This window comes from Alexandromys fortis, unplaced genomic scaffold (assembly GCF_014885135.2).
Source record: "Alexandromys fortis isolate MF-2015 unplaced genomic scaffold, M_Fortis_MF-2015_v1.1 scaffold_27, whole genome shotgun sequence".
NCBI classification, from domain to species: Eukaryota; Metazoa; Chordata; class Mammalia; order Rodentia; family Cricetidae; genus Alexandromys; species Alexandromys fortis.
Genome location: NW_026067952.1, coordinates 14,210,323 through 14,236,026, shown reverse-complemented (window position 1 = coordinate 14,236,026; position 25,704 = coordinate 14,210,323). Strand labels below are relative to the sequence as shown.

At 43.3% G+C, this 25,704-nt stretch overlaps 1 protein-coding gene across 7 annotated transcripts in view; it reads right to left on the bottom strand.

Annotated features, from left to right (window-relative positions):
- Positions 1 to 25,704, bottom strand: part of Bcl2l1 (BCL2 like 1) — a 51,124-nt gene that overhangs the window by 11,092 nt on the left and 14,328 nt on the right. The window contains exon 3 of one of the 7 annotated variants that reach the window (XR_007593364.1): positions 2,913 to 3,061. The exons of the other annotated variants lie outside the window; for them this stretch is intronic. The gene's annotated coding sequence lies outside the window, so the exon portion shown is untranslated. The remainder of the gene's footprint in view (positions 1 to 2,912; positions 3,062 to 25,704) is intronic. 7 annotated transcript variants of the gene reach the window in all.

Below are 25,704 nucleotides of genomic sequence, written 5' to 3'. Positions count from 1 at the left end.
ACAACTAGTCAAGGCACAGTTTGAGTCTGGGTCTTCCCATGGCTGCAAGGGCCAGTAGGGTTTTCCTCAGCCTCAACCAGAGACAGGCTGTTTTTCTCCTCGCATGCCATGTTCTGTTCTGCCTCAGGTTATCTGGTGTGCCAGTCTCTTGGCCCAGCTTTCTCCTGCCCTTCTTAGGCTCACAGGACACATCTTCCAGGAAGACATCTGCTTGCTTCTCCATTTGCCCTGAGTTCTGGTCTCTGGGCCTAGACTTGTGCTAGGTCAGAGAAGGAGCTGAGAAGAACAAAGTCAGCTGTTCCCCTCTTCATCATTGTCCTTCCTGGCAATATTACAAGAAGGCATTGAGATGTCAAGCAACTAGGTGGGAATCCGGTATTCTCCAGAGGCTCATGTAGAAGAATGGGAAGCTTATGGGAAAGTACTAGAAAAGGCATCTTCTGTGAGCATAAACCTTTAGTTCAAGCACTTGGGAAACAGAAACAGGTGATCCCTGAGCTGGGACCAGCCTGGTCTACATAGTGAGTTCCAGGCTAGCTGACACTACATTGTAAGACCCTGTCTCAAAATAATTAAGCAGACAATTTAACAACCATCTTCTGTGGGCAGTGAGATGGCTCACCAGGTAAAGGTGTGCCCAAATCTGACAACCCGAGTTTGATACCTAGAACCTACACTGTGGAAGGAGAACCAACTTCCATACAAACGCTGTGGCACATGTGTCCCACCAAATAGATCAATGTAGCCGGGCAGTGGTGGCACATGCCTTTAATCCCAGCACTTGGGAGGCAGAGACAGGTGGATCTCTCTGAGTTGAAGGCCAGCCTGGTCTACAAAGTGAGTTCCAGGACAGCCAGGGATATAGAGAAACCCTGTTTCAAAAAACAAACCGAAATAAGGAACGAAACAATAACACAATGAATGAATGAATGTAACAATAAAAAGGTATCTTCTGCACTGCACTGGTACAATAAGGGTCCAAAGCAACCTCTCCTGTCTCCTTCCCCACAGTCATGCCCAGTGTGTCCTGAGGGTGCTTAGTCCTGGCTGTTGTGGAAGGACAACACTGGGCAAGGTGGGCTTTCTTTTCCAGCTTCATTGCTAATTTGCTTGAGTAAGTCCATTCCCCTGCCTGGTGTTTCCCTACCCATAAAGTGAAGGAGGGGCTGGAGAGATGGCACAACAGTTAAAAACACTTATTGCTCTTGCACAAGACCAGGACTCAGTTCCTAGCACCTACATGGTAGCTCACAGCAAATCTATAACTCCAGTTCTAGGGAATCCAACTCCAACATCCTTCTCTGACCCCCAAGGGCCCCAGACACACAAGGTGCACAGATATACATGCAGGCAAAACATTCATAAACATAAATAAACCTAAACAAACAAATAAACAAAGTGAAGGTAATAACATCACAGGGATTCTACAAGGGCTACTGGAAAAAGGAAGAAAGCACTTCACTCAGGAAACTGAGCACTACTTGGGTCCTTTCAGGGGCATGGGGAGAGCAACACCCTGGGATGTTTGCTACTGCAAAAGGGTCTGTCCCTCTTCTAACTCAAAGCCCAATGGCTCTGCTCTCCATTGGAAAGAGGACAGTGGCACATCTATGACCCAGGGCAAGCTTCCAAGTGGTCAGACCTCGCTCAAGCACTGTAGCTTCAACCTCTTCACCCCAGCACCGCCTCCTAGAGCTAGTCCAGACAAGTCCTGGGTATTTTCAGCCACCTTTATCTGATCAGAAATGTTTGGAATTCTACCGGCTGAATGCAACCGATCTGGAGGATTCTGCATGGGTACAAAGCTCTAGAACGCCCTTTCCCCTCCCCCGTGTTCTCTTTCCTCTGCTGCAAATGAATGCACCCCACCCTCCAAGTAACTGAAACTTCAGAGGTCCTTGTGGGCCACATCCATCACAGCACAGTCCAGGTTCACCAGCCCTTCACCATGCAGAGCTACAGGGTGCCTGACAGGGAATGTGGATTCCAGACTCAGGGAAGGGCCCACCCAGAGGTGTGCTGCTCAAGCAACTTGATAAACAATACACCACCACCATGAAGTCCAGGAGCATTAAACTATTTGCTAAGTCATATGGACTACTCAAAAATCATAGTGTTGCTGGGTGGTAGTGGTACACCACCTTTAATCCCAGCACTTGGGAAGCAGAGGCAGGTGGATGGATCTTCGTGAGTTTGATGTCAAGAGTTTACAGAACGAGTTCCAGGACAGCTGGGTCTACACAGAGAAACCCTGTCTCCAAAAACTAAACTAAAATAGTAAAGAAAAGCAATCTTAGTGTTATGATGTGTGGTTCCTATCTAGGTCAATTTCTGTCTCAACAGATAGATACTGAGATCCAGGGACATCCCCAAAGACCACCAGACGTAAATCAAAGCCTGGTCTCAGGCCTCCTGACTTCTGGGGCAAAGACTTTTACTCTGCTGAGACTGGTGTTCTAATATACAAGAACAACTGTACCCACTCCATAGACATGGCAACAGAATCAAATGGTCCATATAATACATACCCAATAAATGCTTTGATCCAGCTAAAGATGAGTGATCCTTCTCATAGAGTCTGTTAGTTTTAGCTTTATTTATAACAGGTAGTAAGTACCTCTACCCTGCAAAGTCTTGCTATATAACCCAAGCTAGTGTTAAATTCATTTTGTAAGCTGGCCTTGAACTCCAGTGATCCTATTCCACTTCCCTCAGCCTCAAGTACTCAAAGTACAAGCAGGTACTACCACAAGCTTTAAGTACTGTTATCTTTTTCCACACCTGATACTCTTAGGCTCTGGAAGCTGGACATGACTTCAAGGCAGGGATGTCATATGCCCTCTGGGTCCCTTGGCATCATCTCAAGAGACAGTAAAGGAAGGGCATAATGATTGTGCTCTGTTCCAACTCACCTACCCACCACCAAGGTGAACATCTACAGAGGCTCTTTGTAACCCATGCTGCCTGAAGTTAGTTGCAGGAAAGTCCAGACAATCGCCTCTGTATCTCTGGGCCTTCATCTGTTCAGTCTGTATTGTATCAGGTGTTGAGCACTGATGAACTGGAGACAAAGAAGCAAGTAAATCAGCTGAAAATTCCTAGTTGTATGGATTTACATCCTACTGGGAAATGCAGTGGATCCCAAACCATCATATCTCTCCAGTGTTCACAATTTAGCATGTTCTAGTAGATTTACACTTGAATATACCCAGAAATCTTTTAGCCTTCATGTTATGTGTATGTACTATGTGTATGGCTGGTCCACAAAAGCCAGAAAAGGGAGTTGGATCTCCAAGTACTAGAGTTAGATTTTTGTGAGCCACCATGTGGGTACTGGAATTGAACCCAGGTGTTCTGGAAGAACAGCACGTGCTCTTAACTGTTGAGCCATCTTTCCAGGCCCCTTTTCTAAGTCTTGTTGCAGCGGTTTCCTGGGCTCCCCCATAGTCCCTTTCCCAAATAGCAGCCAGAAGAACCCAGGCAGCAGGTCTACTTACACCTCCCTTACCCTGCCCATTATACAGGGAATAACATAGAGCGGGCAGATCTTTGTTGGCTCCCACTTTCTCCATGCTCTAGCCTCCACAGCTCTCATCCTCTTCCTTAAATGTGCCACACCTTTTAGCCAGAGATTTCTGCACTTGTTCCTTCTGTCTGGAATGTTCTTTTCAGACTGTTTCATAGTTTACTCTCTCCAGCTACAGAGACCTCTATTTACTGTTCCTACCTCAGAGTCTTTCCTAATTAACCTTTAAGACAACGCCAAAGGCTACCTAGTCCCCAACCATTACTCTTTGTCCTTTTGGTCTGTAAAACTCAGGCAGGAAGGCTTTCCCAGTATATGGAATGGTGGTTGGTGAACATTCAGTATTCAGGAAATTAATGAATGAAATGAAAAGGTAACTTATCACTACTTTGAAATAAAGATCATTGTCACTTACCACAGATAGAAATATAAAATAAATATATTGATTATTAAAACAAAAACTACCCATTTGGATGTCACCTCTAAGTTGTCCAAAGGACTGCATTTGGCTTTTGACTTGAGCCCTGAGTTTCCTCTGCCTAGGCCTAACATATCCACTGAAAAGATGCTGGACCAAGATTATACATGGGCTTTAAGGTAACAACTATAGACGTCTCGTGTAGTGAGTTCCAGGACAGCCAGAATTACAGACAAAGACTCACAAACAAACAAACAAACAAACAAACAAACAAACACACAAAAGGCAGCCCGGGGCCAAACTCTGCCCTCAGAATGTAGCTCAAGAAAGAAGACAAGTCTCAACCAAGGTGTGGCTAGGCAGGGCAGCAGAGCCTGCTTCAGTCTAGAAAAGCCCTCCCTGAGTCAGGCACAGAGCTAGCAGTTCTGTAAAGAACAAAGACCAGAGTGTGCCAGGCTTGAGGGGCCTAGCAGGGCAGCATCGTGGGGGACGGGCACGCACAAACGTGTAGGTGAGGTCCATGGAGATCAAACAGCTGAGTGCAGAAATGAAAACAGGCTGGGTCCCAAAGGGCGACAGCTTCAGCTCTGTAAACACCAGACAAGCACAGGGTTCAGGTGCAGGTCTGGGGACCCAGCTGAGCTCAGCAGGAGGATAGGACCTCCCCATTCTCCTCCATCAGTGACAATGACACTAAGCTGAACAGAAGCCGCAGACACGCCTGGGCAGAACCATCTTCTCAGTCCCCACATTCCAGATGGTCTTTTCCGATCCTGGGCTTGATCCAGCCAGCTCCACCCACAAGCCCTTGAAGAGCCTGTCCCTGTTTAGACGGGAGCATCCCTTCCTTGCCCCATGGGTCTCTGTGAACATGGTTGCAGGTGCAGGGGCAAAGTTGGAGTTGCTGTAACTGCCAGGCCAGCAGTGCCTGACCTACATCTCCATGCTTGGTTGCATGAAAGAAAATACCAGGGCTTTCCGTTAGTGCTCACTAGATGCAGCTGGTCCAGGGAAGCCAGAGCTTTCTGAAAGCCTGTCGAGAATGGGGCAAGATGGCTGGCCTCCAAAGCAGGCTCTGGCTTTGGGGACCTGTACAGATTTCAGAGATTAGGATCGTTCTTCTACCAATGTTCTCTACTAAAGCTTACTTCTTTTTCTAGTATATTAGCCTTATTAAGAAAGCTAACACTCATGTACTCTCTCTTCTCTCTGAGATAGCTCAATGATTCATTTGGAAAACAGTTCCCAAACTAAACAGTTGCTTTCCTTACAAACCACTGGCACTTGGAGGAGACTTTAGTTTTTCATAGGAAACAAACAAACAAACAAACAAAAAAACCCAAGCCAGAATAAAACAACAAAATAAAAACACACAAAAACACACAATTTAAGAGTTCTGGCTAAGAATGGAAAGGTACACACCTACAACCCTAGTACTTGGGAGGTGGAGGCAGGAGACCAGAAGCTGAAGGTCATTTTCAGCCAAATGGCAAATTAGAGATCAACTTGGGCTAAGACTCTGCCTAGATGATGTCATTATATTTTAGTGGTGATGTATGCCTTTAATCCCAGCACTTGGGAGGCAGAGGCAGCTTGATCTACAGAGCAAGTTCCAGGACAGGCTCCAAAGCTACACAGAGAAACCCTGTCTCAAAAAACCAAACTAGACCAAACCAAACCAAATACAATATAATTGGGGTGTGGGGATTAGAAAGATGGCCCCGTGGTAAAAAGCATTTGCTGCTCTTATGGGAGACCTGGGGTTGGTTTCCAGCACCTACGTGGTGGCTTCTAACTGCCTGTAGATCCAGTTCTATGGAACCCATGCCTCTTCTGATCTCCACAGGCTCCCGCATGCATATGGTGCACATACATACATCCAAGTGTACACACACATAAGGAATACAATTCCTTAAAAATTTGTAAAGGAAATTCAATATTGAAAAAAATATTGTGTGTGTGTGTATACACACGCTCTCGTTTGTAAGTTAAAGGACAACCTTATGGAGTCAATTCTTTTTCCACCTTTAGGCTCCAAGGGTGAAACTCAGGTTGCAAACACCTGCATGGCCAATCAGACAAAAGCCAGGTGCCCAGACCAGAAAGAGCATCAAACAATAAGGAAAAGTACATGGGAAAGGAGAGCTAAGGGAAGCCCCAAGTCACTGTGATGGAGAAAGAGTGGATGATAAGACGCTCAGTGGTTAAGAGCATTAGCTGAAGGTTCAATTCCCAGCACCTACAAGGTGGCTCACAACCATCTTGAAGTCCAATTCCAAGAGTTCTGCATCCTCTTCTGGCCTCCATGGGCACTTTGGATATACATGCAGACAAGAAGGCTCATATACATAAAGTGAGTAAATAAATAACTTTAATTGAAAAAAGAGCGAATTATGAGGTCTTTTGAGTTCTAACAGACCAGATTTGAGTTAACCATTATTAGCGTTAGCTCTTATAACTGTAAAAAAAAAATCAGCTCAAGAGTCCCAAGGCCAAATTCTCAAACCAAGTTCTCAGCACAAAGGAGATTTACTTGCCCCAGATAGACAGAGGGCAGGGGTAAGGGACAAAGACAGGAGATGGAGGAGAAGAGAAACAGGAAAGTATTTGTCCTGGAGGAACAAAGAACTGCCTCTGGATAGAGAAGAGATAGACATGGTACAGGGGAAAATGGCAATTTAGAAAGTACAAAGGAGAGGGAATTGGGGAGAAGGAAAAAGGGCTGACTGCTTGGCCCATTAGCTCTAGCCTCTAGAGCAGTGGGAGAATCATGGCAATTGCCTGACTCGGCTTCTTTCTCCCAGCATTCTGTTCTGTCTACTCCGCCTACCTAATTTTCTGTCCTATCAGGCCAAGCAGTTTTCTTTATTAGTTAACCAATGAAAGCAACAGATAAGATACAAGACCCACCTCCATCAATTACAAGATTCACAGATGGTCTAAGAAACATATAGGGCTGTTAACTGAGTTTCATAATCATAGGGGGTGACGGAGGATGCCAAGCATGAAACTACAAACCAGTAATCCTAGCACTCAGCAGGTGGAGACAGGGGCATCACCTGAGCTCAAGAGTTTGAGGTCAGTCTGGATAACACAGCAAGACTCCCATCTCAAAAACCAAAACAATACAGAAATTAATAGCAATACTGATCTATAAATGTTAACTATTTTTTTCCGTTTGCACAGGGGTAACACACAGTACTAAATAAGACTTTATCTGGATTTGGTAACAGAAAATGTATTCTCTAAGTAAGAAAAACAAAACAGAGTGACAAAAATGAACCCAACACTGAGGTTCCATAAATATTAATTTAGTGCCAACATGACGCCATCTGTTCTTCAACCACTCTCTCCTCCTGTAGTATTATGAAGTAAATTCCAGGTGCAGTTCAATTTCTAGTAAGAAAGGAACATTCAAGATAAATTTTATGTTTAAAATTTGAGTCCTTCCCCAAACGAAAATATTGAAAAGGCTTTAAATGTGATCAAAACTCTTTCCCAGAGAGGACAGCTTTGTTCAGTATGAGAGGAATGCAGTGCTTGTAATAAGCTCTAAGTATGACTCAAGTCATAAATGATTAGTATTTGTAGCCAGTTAAAAGCCACTAAAACAAATATATTCCACCAACAAAAGCACTAAAGTAACAAGAAAAAAAGAGAGGGAGCGAGTGTTAGCCCCAGACTTATTAAGGACTTAAATATGGAAAACACAGCTTTGAAACTTTTAGGTGAGGGCTGCTGAGGAGGCTGGTTAAAGAAAGGCACTCTGGGCTAAGCCCGGACCTGAGCACGGTAAAGAGACTCTTGAAAACTGTCCTCTGACCTGAATATGTGTGTGCATGCATATACATCCATAAAAATAAATCAATTTAATTTAAAAAGTTAAGAAATATTTTAGGAGAATAGAGAAATGGCTCAGTGGCTAAAAGAACTGTCTGCTCTTGCAGAGGACCTGGGTTCAATTCCCAGAACATACATGGCAGTTCACAACTGTAACTCCAGTTCCAGGGGATCAGATACCCTCACACAGACAAAGGCAAAACACCAATGCACATAAAATAAAAATAGACCATTTAAAATTTTTAAAAATAATAAATATTTTAGAAGAAAATATAGACAATGCCTTAGGGATCACAGTTAAGAAGAGAAAGCCTATTAAGATATAAATATTATAAATTACAAAGGATCCAATTCCATTAAAAGACTGTATGGTTAACTGGACAGTGCTGGCGCACACCTTTAATCCCAGTACTCAGGAGGCAGATGCTGGTGGATCTCACTGAGTTCCAGGAAAGTCTGGTTTGCAGAGCAAGTTCTAGAACAGCCAGGGCTACAGAGAAAAACACTGTCTTGAAAAACTGTAAGAAGGAGAAAATAAAAGATAAAGAAAAAAGGAGAAATCAGAAACTGAAAATTTTAACACTGACATGAGTAGATAAAATATTAACATTCAGGATAATGTAAGGAATCCCACAAATCCTTAGGAAGAAGCCAACTCAGTAGAAGTAGACAAAGACTTTACAGGTATTTTACAAAGAGGAAACATGAATGGCTGGACACAGATAAAACCTCTTAGCCCCATTTGTAATCTGAAAAATGCAAATCAAAACCACAGGATACTACCTCACACACAACAGATCCATAAAAATTTAAAAGTCTGTGTGGGTGGTAGTGGTGTTGCACTCCTTTAATCCCAGCACCTGGGAGGCAGAGGCAGTCAGATCTCAATGAGTCTACAGAGGGAGTTCCAGGAGAGCCAGGAGCTATATTACATGGAGAAACTGTTTCAGAAAAAAAAAAAAAACTCCCCCCAAAAATAAAAATAATAAAAAGAGTCTAACCAGATCAGGATTAGTAAAGATTCACAGAATAGCCTCAATGTAAACTCATATAAACCATGAAAATAATCCAACATTACCTTCCCATCAAGGATTCCACATCACTCCTGAGTATACACTCTGAAAATGAGGTCCAAGGACTTGCAGCAGCAGCAGCCAAAGCATCTGAAAGCTTGTCAGCTACTCAGGGCTCCAAATCAGACATGCACAATCAAACTCTGAGGAGGAGCCCAGCACCCTGTGATTTATGCATACCCTCCAGGTGACTCTGATAGGCTAAAGTTTGGGAACTGCTGCCCCGGAGAAACTTTAGGATGGGTATGCATACAAGTGCAGGGCACATTCACACACTTGAAACCTAAACATACAAAAGAAGATGAGGATGCTCAGCTACTGGGAAAGTTGCTTATGCTTGGACAATTCCAGCATTGAAGAGGCTGAGGAAAGAGGACTGCCATGAGTTTGGGGCCAGTTTGGACTAAAGAGTAAGACCCTGTCTCTTAAAAAATTCTTTTAAAAATAAAACAAACAAAAAGAATCCCCCCAAAAGAAAAAAAATGGATAAACTATATAGCTCTACACATAACATGGATGGATCGCGATGCTGACCACGAACAGTAAACTACATGGGAAAACACACATCTTTTTTTTTTTTTTTTTTTTTTTTCGAGACAGGGTTTCTCTGTGGCTTTTGGTTCCTGTCCTGGAACTAGCTCTCGTAGACCAGGCTGGCCTCGAACTTACAGAAATCCGCCTGCCTCTGCCTCCCAAGTGCTGGGATTAAAGGCGTGCGCCACCACCGCCCGGCGGAAAACAGGCATCTAACTAAAGCTTAAAGGAATAGAGAAGGAGAGGCTATAATATTGTTTGGGGATATATACTTAAACTGAAGCATGCTGATTACCTCAAACTGAGGAGGATTTGGGGGAACAGAAAAGAGTGCAGGGAGTACTCTACCTTCCCCCATAAGATAAAGGCAGAGCCTGCAAAAGGAGAGGACTGTCAGGAGCCTGCTCCCTACTCCCTGACAATCTCACAACCAGGAAAAACTGAGTAAAGAAGAGCTGGCCAAAACACAGCCCAGACATATCTTATCACAGGCTCGCCCGTTCTCCCACAGGAGCCTCAGGTGCCTACATCCCACATCTTTCTCCTACACCTCTAGATCTCACTGGGTCTTAAGTATTCACTTGCTTTAATGCTTTGCATGCTCCTGTATATGCAATGAACTTTAAAGCCACATACCATCTCACCTGTTAATCTGTCCACTGTGATATCTCACAAACTCAATTATAGGACCTCCCCCAGAGGACAAAGGGAACATTTTCCATTCCCTATATACCCATGCAAAACAAAGCCCCCCAAAACCTCAGGAGAGTAAGCAGTAGATAAATGTGACTGAGAAAGAGTACAGAGGATTCTAAGGCAGGCACACTTGAATGTTAGAATTTGCTTTTCACGTTTACTTACTGTGTGTGTGTGTGTGTGTACTTGAACTCTGTTGCACTGGGACAGGGTGAACTCGGGTTGCCAGGCTTGGTCGTTAAGTGCCATTTGAGACATCTCATCAGCCTGTATTAATTCTTTGTTTCTTCCTGTTTTTTCCGAGAGAAGGTTGCACTGTGTAGCTCTGGATGTCCTGTAACTCACTCCATATTCTAAATTTTTTCTTTCTTTTTTTCTTTTTTTTGAGACAGAGTTTTTCTGTGTAGCCCTGGCTGTCCTGGAATTTGCTCTGTAGACCTCAAACTTACAAAGATTCACCTGCCTCTCTGCCTCTTAAGTATTGCGATTAAAGGTGTGCACCTTCACCATCTTGCCAAATCCTGACTTTTTAAAAGCTTTTTAGGATTTACACGAATTTCCTATTCTTTTTTTTTGAATTTCCTATTCTTGAAATTATGCTATATACTATATAATACTATGCATTAAGCTATACAATACTATGCATTAGTTATTTTCGGTTGCCAGGAAAGTGGCTCATATACAAATCCCAGCACTTGGAAGTTTGAAGCGGTCCTGAGCTATATAGTAAATTCCAGGCCAACCTGAGCTACAGAATGACACTCTTTCTCACAGACTAAAAACAAACAATTCTCTGTTGTATATACAATAAATTTATTTTACAAAGCAACTCCCAGTGTACGGTACCACTACAACACTCCAAGGCAGAACTGCAACCAAACTGACTACATGTGTGGTACCTGAAGGGTTAAACTAGCTCCCGAACAGAGGATGGAAGGGCTAGCAGCTGGGCCACAGTGGGAGTTCCTGGCTCCAGCTGGCTTCAGCCTGGATCAAGCTCCACACCCAGGAAGAGTGGCACCTGGGGGAGGGGTCTGGACAGGTGGTACCTATAGTCCCTGGTGACCTGGTCTATATGAAGGGTTGGATCCAATCAGATGTGGGCCTCTTGTCAGAGTCTCCCAGCTGCTAAGAAGTTTGTGGATGGCAATCTGGAGGTGGTGGGAAGGGGAAGAGAGCCTCAGTGGCAAGATGGGGGTGGAGAAGGAAGTGGGTGGGCTGGGCTCAGATACCAGGGGAGGCTGCTGGGATTATCACCTGCTGAGAGTGAGATTAGGTTTCTTGGGAAGGGCTCCTCCAGCTAATGCTCCCTTGAAAGCTGTCTCCCGTGGCTTTTCCCTGCTGGACAGATGGTGTCTGAGCTGTCTCTTGGAGGGTGGGCTTCTCTTGAGGGATGGTGGAGGTGGGGTGAAGCCTGCTGCCTGCCCTTCAGAAGCCTGTTAAAGCCTTGGGACTCCTGTCTTCCAACAACTCCATCCAGCCTGTGCTACTCTGATTCAGAGCCGGGCAGTGCCCTCAGTCTGTCACACAATTTACTCACAGTTAGTTTTTACAGCACCCAACTGCTTACAATTCAGATGAAAGTCTTAACGTTTGAGGAAACTGAAGCTTGGTAAAGTTAAACACTTCCCCAAACAGCAAGTAACCAGCACTTTGAGCGCAAGCAACCCAGGGCTCCACCCCCAGCAGAAAATCATTATTTCCTATGGCATATTCTCCTGCTTCCTATATGGGAAGCACCCTCTCTCTTTCCTCCTTCCTCCCACCCAGTCACCATACTATCAAAACCAGTAAATGAAGCTCTGACCACTCCTCACCACTTTTGCCATACTTCTACCATGGCAGAGGTCACTACCATCACCCTCCTACTTCTCACTGGTCTCCTAATCCTGCCTGCTCTTACCTGAGTACTTCATTCTCTATAGCAGTGGTTCTCAAGTTTCCTAATGTTGCAACCCTTCAATACAGTTCCTCACATTGTGGTGATACCCAACCAAAAAAATTATTTTTGTTGCTACTTCATAATTACAATTTTGCCAGTGTTATGAATTGTAATATAAATATCTGATATGCGACCTCAAAGGGGTTGTGACCCACAGACTGAGGCCCTTGCTCCAGAGTGACCAGAGAGATTCTCCTAAAATCTAAGTTGGATCTGGCCACTTCTTGGCTCAAAACCCTCTATGCCTTCCAGCTGGTTCTCAGAATAAAAGCAACATTCTATGTGGCTCTACAGGAGGACCTGGCTGCAGGTTACTTCTCAGGCTCAATTTCTACACACTCCTTGCCTCTCTGATATTAACGTATTTAGAGCCTTTTTGTTGCTGTTGTTTCTGACTTGCTGTTTCCTCTATTCCAATATTCTTTCTCCTAATACTTGCATGGAGCACACCTCATTCAATCAGGCCCAAGGTAACCTTATTAGAGGCCTTCTTGATTACCCTGGCTACAATAGCAATCCTTCTTTCCCTTGACTTATTATTTTCCTGTGGTCCTAAATACTACCTGACATGTTAATGTACTTAGAATCTGTCTCTCTGACTAGAATATTAGTTGAATGACAAGAAAATGTTCGCATCATTTGCTCAACCTCTAGCCCAATGCCTGACACACAGCAGGAACTCCGTATTTGTTAATGAACAGATGAATGAATGACCAACAACCCTCAGGAAATGACTCACTTTAGAGAGAGGAAGGCTGCCTAAATACTCTTGGCTTTTTCTTAACCTTGTGACCTTCGGTAGCACAAAAGCTGTGGTTAATGACCTTCCCTGTTACAAAATGTCCTGGGTACATACCATTGTCACTGTGTCATCAGCTTGTGCTTGCAGGAATGTAATGTGTACACACACAGGGACGTGAGGGTTGGAACTCAGGACTGGATTTAAGCAAGGGAATGAGCGTGAGCAGTTAAGAGACCAGTATCAGTGCACACTAGAGCACTTATCTTGTCATTGCTGCCCTGCCAACATCCCTTACACTACACACACTCTGGCTTTTATCTCATAAATAAAGAGTCACTGGATGGTTGAGGGGGCTGATAACATACTTGTAATCACAGCATTCAGGAAGCTGAGGCAGGATGACTTGCAAGGCCAGTCTGGACTATATACCAAGAGGGGGATGGAGAGAAGGTTAGTGGAAGATTTTGAACCACGGAATAATAGCTTGACCTAAAATTTTAAAAGGCTCACATGGCTGTGTGAAGGGAGCAGGGCAGAGCAGGGAGACCATGGAGAATGTGGTTTCCTTGACTCGGTGAGGGAGGGAATAAACAATGTCTACTGGAATCCTAGTCTTTGGCCTGGCCATTTCCACTGCAGAAAGCACAACTGGGCATCTACTCAGTTGTTCCACTACGGCACCTTGTCTGTTCTTCCAACACCCTGGGGAGGTGGGTGCCAGCAGAATCCACATGTTACAGAGAAGAAATCCAAGGCTCTGAGACACAAAGTCACCTGTTAAAGATTATACAGCAAATCATCAAGAAATCTGCCAACAAATGCTGGCAATAATGTGAGAGAGGAACCCTTATTTACTGATGGTGGCATGCAAACTAATACAGCCATTATGGAAATTATAGGAGGTTTCTCAAAAATTTAAAAATAGAGCCACCATATGACCCAGCGCTACTACTTCTGGGCATCTGCCCAAAGGACTCTACATCCTACCACTGAGATCCTTGGATATCCACAGTCACTGCTGCTCCACTCACAGTAACATGGAAATGGAACCAGCTTATATGTCCACCAACAGAAGAATGGATAGTGAAAATGTGAGGTGTATGTGAGACAGACAGACAGACACACAGACACACACACACACACACACACACACACACACACACACACACACACACGTCAGGTCCCAAGGAATCCCAGGACATGGCTTACTCAGAACCTGAGGCTCCTTCAAGCACTGCCCCTACCCTAAACCTCTCTAGCCCTCTCTTCCCATCCCTTCCCCCAGCTTCTCAGTCCTATACAGACTATGCACTCTCTTGGTCCTCTGTTCTTGGCTTCTGGGCCCCTCTCTTGCCCTCTCTCTTCTTCTCTTTTCTTGACACCCCCACCCAGCCATGGTCCAGTTTAGTCTGGACTTTTCTAGATGCCTCTGCTGTACTCCCCTTCCCACATAGAATACACACACACACACACACACACACACACACACACACACGAACGCAATGGAATTTTATTCAGCCATAAAGAAAAATGAAATTATGGACTTTGCAAGGAAATGGATGAATCTGGAAACTATAATATTAAAGTGATACAAACAGACCAAAAAAAACCACTCCACTCTCATAAATGAATCCTAGCCCATACAGTTGTGTGTATGTGTATAAATGGGTGTAAATGTAGGTAAAGCCTAAAAAACTAGGAAGGAGAACAGGAGAAAATAGTAGGTGCCAAGAAAGAAGAGTGGTGGGCAAAATAATACATGGGACATGGGGAAAAAAAAAAGACTAGGTAGGAAGGTTACAGATGGGGTAAGAGTCGGGCAGTGGTAGCGCACACTTTTAATCCCAGTACTCCAGTACTCTACTTGGGAGGCAAAGGCAGGTGGATCTTTGTGAGTTCAAGGCCAGCCTGGTCTACAGAATTAGTTCCAGTACTGCCAGGGCTGTATGTAGAAACCCTGTCTTGAAAACAAAACAAAGCAAAAACAAAAACAAAAAGATGAGGGGAAAGGGGAATATACTAAAACACACTGTTGGAGATGCCTTAATGATCTCTAATACTGTGTGCTAATCTTAAAAATGAAAAAAGAAAAAAATAAAAAGTTACATAGCAAATCACCAGACTCTAGCCTCCAAAGGTACTCTATTTCTACCTGAACAGACTACACCAATCAACAGTCTAACCAGGCTCCAAAGTCCAGTTCCAAGCCAACCTATCCCCAAAAGCCTCACCCAAGCTTATTCAATGGGCCCGCCCCTGTTGAGAACATATCAAAGGGTCTAACACTCACTGAATGCTACTGAGGTTACCCAATCGCATCAGATCATGTAATCCTCCTGCCTGGGCCTCTCCAATAGCCAGGACTACATGCTTATGCTATTGCACCCAATTCTAAATGCTTCTAATGCGATATCTCATGTGATACTCCACTGACCCAAGGAATCATATATCCTGATGACATTTCTTTTACATACAGCATCAACGTAGCTGAGCAAGACAGTCACAGGCAAGTTCGTATGCTGTTTTACTGTCACCGAAGTAACTCATCCTTAATTGCAGTTATTGTGTGCCCTCCCCACTTGCTTTCTTTTGATAGTCTTAATGTACTACAGTTAAGGCTATCCTAGAATTCACTATGTAGGCCAGGCTAATCTTAAATTTGTGGCAAATCTCCTGCCCTAGTTTTCTAGGTGCTGATATTACAGGTATGAGTCACCATAATAATAAAACGATAATAGGTGGGCAGTGGTGGCTCACGCCTTTAATCCCAGCACTTGGGAGACAGAGGCAGGCAGATCTCTGTGAGTTCGAGGCCAGCCTAGTCTACAGAGTGAGTTCCAGGACAGGCTTCAAAACCATAAGAGAAACCCTATCCTGAAAAACAAACAAACAAACAAAACAACAACGATAACAAAAAACAAAACAACAATAATACTAACAGAAATAATTTAAAATTTTTAAAATTATATGTATGTCTGTGGGGGAATATGTTCATGTGAGTGAAGGTGCCTGTGGATCAAGGATCCTCTGGAGCTGGAGTTACAAGTGGTGCTAGGGAGTGAACTGTGGTTCTCTGAAAAAGCAGGACGCATTCTTTTTTTTGTTTGTTTGTTTGTTTGTTTGTTTTTTGGTTTTTCAAGACAGGGTTTCTCTGTAGCTTTGGAGCCTGTCCTGGTGTCCTAGAACTAGCTCTTGTAGACCAGGCTAGTCTTGAACACACACAGATCCATCTACTTCTGCCTCCCAAGTGCTGGCATTAAAGATGTGTGCCACCGCCACCTGGCTTTTTATATATGTATGTATATAGGTATGTTTGTTTGTTTTTGAAGACAGGGTTTCTCTGTGTTGCTTTGGAGCCTGTCCTGGATCTCACTCTGTAGACCAGACTGGCCTCAAACTCATTGAGATCGGCTTGCCTCTGCCTCCCAAGTGCTAAGATTAAAGGCGAGTGCTGCCACCACCACCCAGAGCAGGAAGCATTCGAACTCACAGAGATCCACCTGCCTCTGCCTCCCGAGTGCTGGGATTAAAGGTGTGCGCCACCATCGCCCGGCTCCCAGGAAGCATTCTTAACTGCTAAAATATCTCTCCAGTCTCCCTTCTTTCTTCTTGAATATTTTTTTTTCTTTTTGGTCACTGGACCAAACAGACACTGTGGTGTAGCTCCACTCTGAAGCATTCAAGTTTGTTTGCTTATCTGAATTCTCCTGATCAAACTCTAAAAGCCTTAAATTCAAAATCCAAATCCACAAATAAATTTTGTTTGCCCACTAGAGTGCTGGCCTAAACTTAGGACTTAGGCAAAGAGAGAAGGGTCAAGAGTCACAGGGTTAAATAAAGGCAGAAAAGAAAACCTTCTTGATATTCCTCCTGTCCCATTGAAATGAACTTTCAAACCAGGCATGGTAGTACACACCTAGAATCCCAGCACAGGAGGCTGTGAGCTTGAAGCCAGCCAAGGCTAAAAAGTGAGACTGTCTGGAAGAGGAGGAAGGAAACGCACCTTTTACCGATTTTGCTTTATTTATTTATTTATTCATTTATTTATTCATTTATTTATGGTGTTTTGAGATAGGATTTCTCTGTGTAGACCTGATTGTCCTGAAACTCGCTCTGTAGACCAGACTAGCCTTGAATTTACAGAGATCCGCCTCTGCCTCCTGGTGCTGAGATTAAAGGTGTGTGTCATCACTGCCCAGCTTGTTTTATTTTATAAATGGTCTCATCAGGCTCTTGGGAGGCAGAGAGAGGAAGGTGAATCTCTGTGAATTTGAGGCTAACCTGGTCTACACAGTGAGTTCCAGGTCAGTAAGGGCTACATAGACAGACCCTGGTTTTGTTTTTAAATTATATAACATGAAATAAATAATAGAGCCAGGTATGGTGGCCCAAACCTTGAATCCTAGCACTTGGGAGGCAAAGACTGGAGGTTCTCTGAGAATTCAAGGTCAACCTGGTCTACACACCAAAAACAATAACCAAAAAAACCATGGTTTTACAGTTCTGGCTGTTCTGAAACGTGTTATGTATAGAGTCCAGGCTGGCCTGGATAGAGCTCCACCTCCCTTTGTCTGTCAAGCATTGCCACCATACCTGTCCTACATTATAGCTCTTTTTGTTTGTTTTTGAGACGTGGTTTCTCTGTGTAGCCTTGGCAGTCCTGGAACTCCAGCTAGTCTTGAACTCAGAAATTTGCCTGCCTCCGCCTCCTGAGGGCTGGGATTAAAGATAGGCACCACTACCACGTGGCCTTTTCTTAGCTCTTAAAACAGTGAACACTATGAATTCTAGTCCTGACCCCATAGACAGGTGGAACTCCCATGCCCTAACTTCATCCTGGAGAGACTTGCAAAGCAGGAAGGGGCAATGACTTTCAGTTCCTGTAAGTCTACAGCAACAGCTGATTCAGCTGGATGATGTCACCTTCACAGACCTCCTGACAAGCAGCTGAGAGGGTAAAAGGAAATCAGAGGATACTGAATGGCTAAGTTCAAACATGCCTCTGACAAAGGCCTGCAATAACCCTAAGCTGTGGAGCATCCCCTTGCAGACACAATTTCTCAGCTGGCAGAGCAGACTCGAAGTCCAAGATGCTTCCCCAACTCTCCTTCTGTATATTCTGAAACACTCACTCTGGGAAGAGCAACAGAATGAAGCCTGGCTTTGAACCTATCTGGGTCCAAATCTAGGTTTTGTCTTACACAAGCTGAGGACCTTAAGCATGTAATTTCATCTCTTTGGGCCTCTTTTTTCTCACTGGAAACAAAGTAGCGCTACTTACTACTCAAGTATAATCTTATAACCCCAGTGCTGGGGAAGCAGAAATAGGTGGACACTTTCTTGGAGTTTGTTGTCAAGACAGCCTAGCCTAATTGGGAGAGCTGCAGGCAAATGACACAACCTGTCTCAAAGGAGGTAAATAGCAATCTTGAGGTTGATATATGAGGTTCTGTCTTTTGGCTTTCATAGGAATGTATGTGCATACACACAATAGTGCATATACATATTAAAAAGATATATGTGAAAAAAAAAGAATACATGCAAATTACTGGGTACAGCACTTGATACTTAATGAACATTCAAAAGATAGGCTGACTGGGTTGTGTGGCTCACACCTTTAATCCCAGCACAGACAGAGGTAGGAAGGTACAGAATGAGTTTGAAGCCAGCCTGGTCTACAGAGCAAGTTCTAGGAGAGTCTGGACTATGCAGAGAAACCCAATCCTGAAAAACAAAACAAAACAAACAAAAAGTAGGTTGAAAGAACACTACTAATTCTTATATTAATTCTTAGTAGCTTTAGTTTTGTTGTTGTTGTTGTTTTGAGACAGGGTCTTTTGTAGTCTAGGCTGGTTTGTAACTCATTATGTAGCAGAGGATAATGTTGAACTTCCAACTCCCGAGAACTGAGATTATAAAACATGTGGTCACCACATTCCACTTTGAATTTAGGTTCTAAAAAGGCACCCTGGCTGCAGTGTTGAGACAGGTGTGAGTTTTCTATGGTCTTCATCGCTCCTTTTTTTTTTTTTTTTTTTGAGACAGTGTTTCTCTGTGTAACAAACAGCTCTGGCTATACTAGAATTTGCTTTGTACACCTTGCTGGCCTCAAACTCACAGGAGATCCATCTGCCTCTGCTGCCTTCCAACTGCTGGGATTAAAGGCATGTGCCACCACTGCCCTTGGATGTATAAAATCTTAATCAGAGCTCTGCTGTAGGTAAAAGTTTTTGGATTCTGGTATACAGTTATCTTAGTATCTGCTAGGATTAAAAGCGTATGCTAGGACTGATTTCCTTTTATCCTATCCTTCTAGATACTTATAAACTGGACAAGAAAGATAAGCAAAAACTCCAGAAGGACTGAGGAGATAGGAGTGATTTCTGCCCTGGTCAAAGGGTAGGGGATCTGTGGTACCTTACTTTGATGGTAGAGGGAGGGGCCCACTCAGGGAAGGGTGAGAATCCTATCTCAGAAGACAGCCCTAATGCCATCTGTACTGTTTGTTTCTCCCTCCCTTGTGGTAGTTTCTGCCAATGACACAAAGCTCTGGAATGCAACCCCCTCAACACACACATACACACACACACACACACATATTTATATATTTTTTTTTTTAGCTCTTTTTTTTTCACTTTTTTTTTTTTTTATTCTGTATTTTTTTCTGTATTTTTTTCAGTTTTTGGTTTTTTGTTATGTTTTATTAATTGTTCTTTATTGATTTTTTTATTGATTTATTATTTTTTTTTATTTTTTTTATTTTTATGTTTATTTTTATTATTATTTTGTTTTCTTTGTTTTTTTTTTGTTTTTTTTGGTTTTTTTGTTTTGTTTTTTTTTTTTTTTTGTTTTTTTAATTTTTTTTTTTATCATTATTTATTATTTTTTTTTTTTGTTTCATTTTTTTTTTCATCATCTTTTGCTTTTTCTTTTTCTTTTTCCCTTTTTTTTTTTTTTTTTTTTTATATTTTTTTTTTGTTTTTTTTTTTTGTTTTTATTTTTTTCTTTTTTTTTTTCTTTTTTCATTTTTTTTTTCTTTTTTTTTCTTCTTTTTTTCTTTTTCTTTTGTTTTTTTTTTTGTTTTATTTTTTTTTTTTTTTTTTTTTTTTTTTTTTTATTTTTTTATTTATTTTTTTTTTTATTTATTTTTTTTGTGTTTTTCTTTTTGTTTTTTTTTTTGTTCTTGTATTTTTTTTTGTTTTCTATTTTTGTTTTTTTCTTTTTTTTTCTTCTTTTTTTTTTTTTTTATTGTTTTGTTTTATTTTTTTTGTCTTTTTTTTTGTTTTTTTTTTTTTTTTTTTTTTTTTTTGTTTTTTATTTTTTATATTTTTTCCTTTTTTCTTTTTTTTTTATTCATGTGTTTTGTTATGTTTTTTTTTATTTACTTTTTTATATACTTTTTTATTTATGTTTTTTGGTTTTTTTTTTTTGTTTTTTTGTCTTTTTTTTATTTTATTTTGCTTTATATTATGTTTTTAATTAATTAAGTAAGTAAGTAAGTAAGTAAGTAAGTAAAGAGGCTGGGTGGTGGTAGCAAATACCTTTAATCCCAGCACTCTGGAGGAAGAGGTAGACAGTGGATCTCTGTGAGTTTGAGGCCAATCTGGTCTACAAAGTGAGTTCTAGGAGAAAAACAAAACAAAAAACCAAACTAAAACAAAAAAAGTCAAGTGGAGAATGACAGAGTAAGATAGCTGAAGCCAATCTCTGGCTTCTCTGGCTTCCTTAACATTTACACATACTACATAGGCGAGTATATATACACAAATATATAATACACAGGAGGAAAAAAAGAAATGCAGCTATTGTCCAACAGCAGGTATGTGATGATGCCCAGATTCAAACTCAAAACTGCAATTCTACAGTCATGTTTCCAACTAAAGTAACCTACTTCTCACAAAAGATCCAGTATAAGGGACCAGAGAGATGGCTTAGCAGGTAAAATTGCTTGCCACAAGGCAGGGCATGATGATTCCTTAAATCCCAGTGCTCTGGAGGCAGAAGATGATGGATCCCTGAGTTTGAGGCCAATGAGGTGTAAAAGCAAGTTCTAGGACAGTCAGAGATACACTGTGAGACTCTCCAAAACCAAGAAGTACTTGTCACACAAGTCTGATAACCCCCATGAAAGTGTTCTATCCCCCAAACTCACACAGAGATAGAGAACTGACTTTAAAAAGCTGTCCTCTGGCCTCTACACACTTCCTGTGGCACACATGTTTAAACATACACGGCACACACACAATAATGATGCTGATAATCATAATGATGATGAAATAAAATAGAAATAAAATAAAAAGACTTAGCAAAATGCCACAAATGACATAGCTCATACAAAAGAAGATACGGTCATTAGGATATTATCCTTGGACCCTTCCCAAGGCAAGTACTGAGAAGCCCAAAGAAATGGCTTCTCTTTCACCCTAAAGGGCTCAAAGAGTTAGATGTCAACTGCAGGCTTTGCTCTGGCCTTCCACACACTTCTCTTGAGACTTAGAGTACTAATATTGAACCCTACCTTCTATCACCAATTCAGACCCAGGAGGAGTTCCAGATGCAGTCCACCTGCATGGACAAGCAGGCAGGATGGACTCTGTCTGATCCTATACACCTTTCAGTTTCACCACTCAGCCACCATCCTGGGGCCTCCTATCTGCACCTGCTGCTTGACCCAGTCCCAGGAGACCCAGAACCCTAGACTTGGGCTTCCTCCCCGTACCCGGTCCCAAAGGGTCACTACTGAGTGACTCCCTAAAGACTTCCCTAGCAATGTAACCCCCAAGGGTTCCATCTGAATGTGGGTGCTGAGAGTAAAGGGAGTAATGGGTAGAACAAGAGGTGGTTATTCTTGCTCTGAATCAGAGGTGAGTATGAGATGAGGCGTTCTTGCCTTGGGTTTTTTATGTAAGTGGCATTGCTCTGGGTTGGGTCAAAGCACCTACGAATACCCTACCTGGGCAAGCAAGGACATCCTAGGGTTAGGAGCCAATATTCATTTCTACTTCCCATTTGAGTCATACTCAACAGTGTGAGCTTACCTGGTAACTTCATGGTGAAGGCAACCAGTAGCTAAATTAGTGACTGGCCAGCCATACAGTCAAAGAATTTGGTGAGCTTATTCTCTGCACTAGGCAGTGTATCGGGTGCTCTATATATACCAGCCATCCTTAGGAATGTCTGTTAATCTGGCCATTAGATACTTAACCACTAAGTGGTGGGCCCAATGGTAGCTGGTAAGAGTGAGTAAGACAATCCTGTGCTCAACAAACTTAGAGCTTCCTTCTTAGTTGCCACCCATACACACCCTGTCTAGAAAGAACTATTTCCCCTTAAGGTTTCTATCTTTCTTTTTTTAAAATGCTTGCTGGTTCAGTGACTGAATGAATACTACAGCTATGGCTGTGGCTGTAGCAAGAAGGAGTAACAAGACCAAATGTTACAGTTCTCAAAGTGCTTTCTCACTTATCACTCCTGGACCTCCCTGCTGGCCTGGGAGGGAGGCAAAGTGGGTGTTATCTTTCTTCAGCATGAGGCGACAGGCAGAGCTTATAGTCACTGAACAAACAAGAAATGAGGCCACCCCAGAAAAGTTCCAAAGTACCCACAACACATCACATAGTTTAGCTATACAGCTATGGAAGCATCCACTGTGCTAGGCATGTTCCTATACACTTTAAATGTTCAACTTATAAATCTTCTAGTCATCAAATATGGAGAGGTCTTCCATCTTGGAGAACCTTGGCAAAGATTAGAGAAGATACACCACATTGCCAATTGCCAAGTCAACAACATGGCTGACGTCAAGCTGTGTACAAGTTCTGACTTGAGGCCCTGGGGCGGGAGGTGGGGATAAGCTTGTAAGTCAAGGTCCTTGACTCGCTAATTCTTGGGCCAAAAGCTACACCAAACAAGAAACTCCCAGAAAGCTTCTTTAAATCTGGCAGTGGTGGCACACACCTTTAATCCCAGCAGAGGCAGGCGGATCTCTGTGAGTTCAAGACCAGCCTGGGCTTTAGGAGGCAGAGGCAGGAAGAACTTTATTGCTTTGAGGCCAGCATGGTCTATATAGTGAGTTCTGGGCCAGTCATGGTTATATAAGGCAACCTCATCTCTCTCAAAAAAAAAAAAAAAAGTAGAGGTAGCTCCAACAGCAATCACAGTAACTTTACCCTGATTATCTGTGATAGGAATGTGATAACAATAATAGCCATAGCTGTCATGCTGAGTGAGTAGTTCTGTATGCCAGGCTCCATGCATCTCAACAGCTGAGCAGAGTGTTTCCAGAAAAGCACTGTAAGTTATTATCTCTTTGCTGTTTTTTTGTAAATTATTTATTTACTCATTATTTATTTTGTGTATGGGCAGTGGAATGGGGGCAGCATGCCTATGGAGTCAGAGGACAACTGGGGAGGGGGGGTCTCGAGACTGAACTCACGTCATTAGGATTTGTGTCAAATGCCTCTATTACCCGTTGAGCCACCTCACCTGCCCTTTCTTATTTTTCAGACGGGTCTTATTCTACAATGCAGACCAGCCTTGATGGCATTCTTCTTGCCTTAGCCTCCCAAGTGCTGGGATTACAGGTAGGAGTTACTATGCCCAGCTACTACACTCAACTCATTATTACTTTTTGCTAGTTTGAGACAGGACTGGACTAGTTTAGAACTCCTTATACAGTCAAAGATAACCTTGAACTTCAAATCCTCCTGACTATTGAGTTTCAGGTCTGTATCATAAAGCCTTGTTAAATGCAGTGGTAGGGATCAAACCCAGGATTTCCTGCATAGTAGGCAAACACTCTACCAAGTGAGCTATACTTCCAACCCTAATGTACCAAACTCTTCAACAGTGATCACTAATTTTCTCCCAAGGAGATACTGGCAAGTCGTGTACCATAAATATCAGGGCTAGCTGCTACCAGAGATGGTGGAAGTCTCCAGAGACCCCAGAACCTTTTTCTTCTATCCAGCTGTAGTCTCAACCATTTTCCTCAGGTTTTGAAACTGGTCTCTGGGTAGCCCAGGTAGTCCAGGACTCAGTCCTGACACACCATCCCAGTAGCTAGTTCTACCATTCTACTGAGAGAAGAGACAACTTAAGCTCAAGACAACAGAGTTTCTTCCTTTTGGTCCCTCAAGGAGTTTGTAGTTTCTACTGGCTGCCCATCCACCGCCCTATGGAGAGAAGTGGAAGGAGTGGATAGAGAGACTTCTCCCTGGGCTTGGCAGGAGGCACAACAATGAAGCCTTACCGACTGGATCCTCCCTTGGGCCACAAGCCTCTGCACGTGACAAGGTGTGTGCCCTTCACATGGAACTGTTTTGGGGAATGCCAGTGTACCTTTTGGACCCAAGAAGTCTCAAGGATGAGAGACTGCCACAGCCATGAACTGAAAGCTAAGCTAACTATTTCTAAGTATTGTAACTAGGTCATCAGGTTCCTACAGAAGCCAGCTGTGGCTAGAGGAGGAGGAGGGAAGTTTTGAAGCCTACCAAGATCCCTACTTCCCCTCAGGCCCCACCCTCTTCGAAATCAGCACCTGCTCTCAAGTTGACCCCGCCCCCTAGTTGGCCCAGCTGTCCTGGCTCCCAGGGCCCCTTCTCAGGCTTCCTCGGGCAGTAATAGGAAGGACCTCTTTAGTAGAAGACTCCTTATTGTCACCTGAGACTTTCAAAGGAGCTAAAGAAGTAGCCGCCTCTCTGGAGGGCAGTTTTGCTCTACCAGGGCAGCAAGAAAGCTGGGTCTCTTTGGGGCTGCCAGGGTACCTTGCTGGCACAGTCATAGCAGGTGGCAGAAGACAGGTGATGTTTACCCTACAAAGGCTAGAGTTGCCAAAAGGCTTCAATCAATCCTTTGAATCTGCACCTGGCTTTGAGCCCCAAATAACAACCAGGGCGGCCTACCTGACCTGCACGTCCCAGGTGCCTTGGCTTTTTCCTCCCACAGTTCTGCCTGCTGAGTCCCAGCTGGCAAGGGGTTCTTTCTCCCAGGGGTTACTGGGTGCTCTGGGTCTCTTCCCTCTGAGTCCATCACTACCATCAGTTAACCCCATCCCTATGTCTCCAGGCTTGCACCACACTCAGTCTCTGCTTCCTTCTGTCTGGCCAGTTTTCCCGCCAGCCCAGATCCTCTTCAGAAGACATGACAGCTCAGCATCTCCCATCAAACCTGGCTGGCTGGCTCTCGCCCACTGAGCCTGGCCCAGTCATGTTCCTTTCACCCATTTAAAGCTCTCACCGAGCTGGGTGTGGTAGTACAAGCCTATAACCCCAGCTCATGGGAGTGTGTTACAGGAGGACTGAGTTCAGAACCAGCTGGGCTCTACAGAGATGAGACCCTGTCAGAATAGGCAGAAGTGGCTGACTATAGACTGAGGGAAGAACACATGCGCAGCTTGCTTAATTTAAGGTCCTGGGCCCAATCCCCAGCTTCCAGGGTAGGAAGAAGCAAAGGAGCCTCCATGCTCCACGTCTTTTTCACAGGCGATAGCATCTACTATATGAGTCTACTGTATGTCAGGCAGAAGGCTATTTGGTCTATGCTACAAGTCAGTCTCTCAAAAATACTGGCCAAATGTCACCTAGTTCCAAATATTCTGCTAGATGCTGGTAATGAAGGGAAACTTCACACACAAAGGCTGTATACTGTGGGAGTTTAAGTTTCTCTGAATTGGACAGTAACATGTAAACATGGGTAGCCTCTGACGGAGTTCTAATCAGACCTGAGGCAGGCAGAGTGACTCCCAACAGAGGAAAAACACAGAGCCGTGGAAGAAGAGACACATTACCATTATCTTCATTTCACAGATGGGGGAATGGAGACCTCAGTATACAGAGCTACAGTGCTGAGAAAGCTATGGTCACTAAGCCCCCAGTGACTTTCCCCACTCTAACCCTCTGCACGAGGGGGGCGGGAAGGGGAAGAGTCTGTACT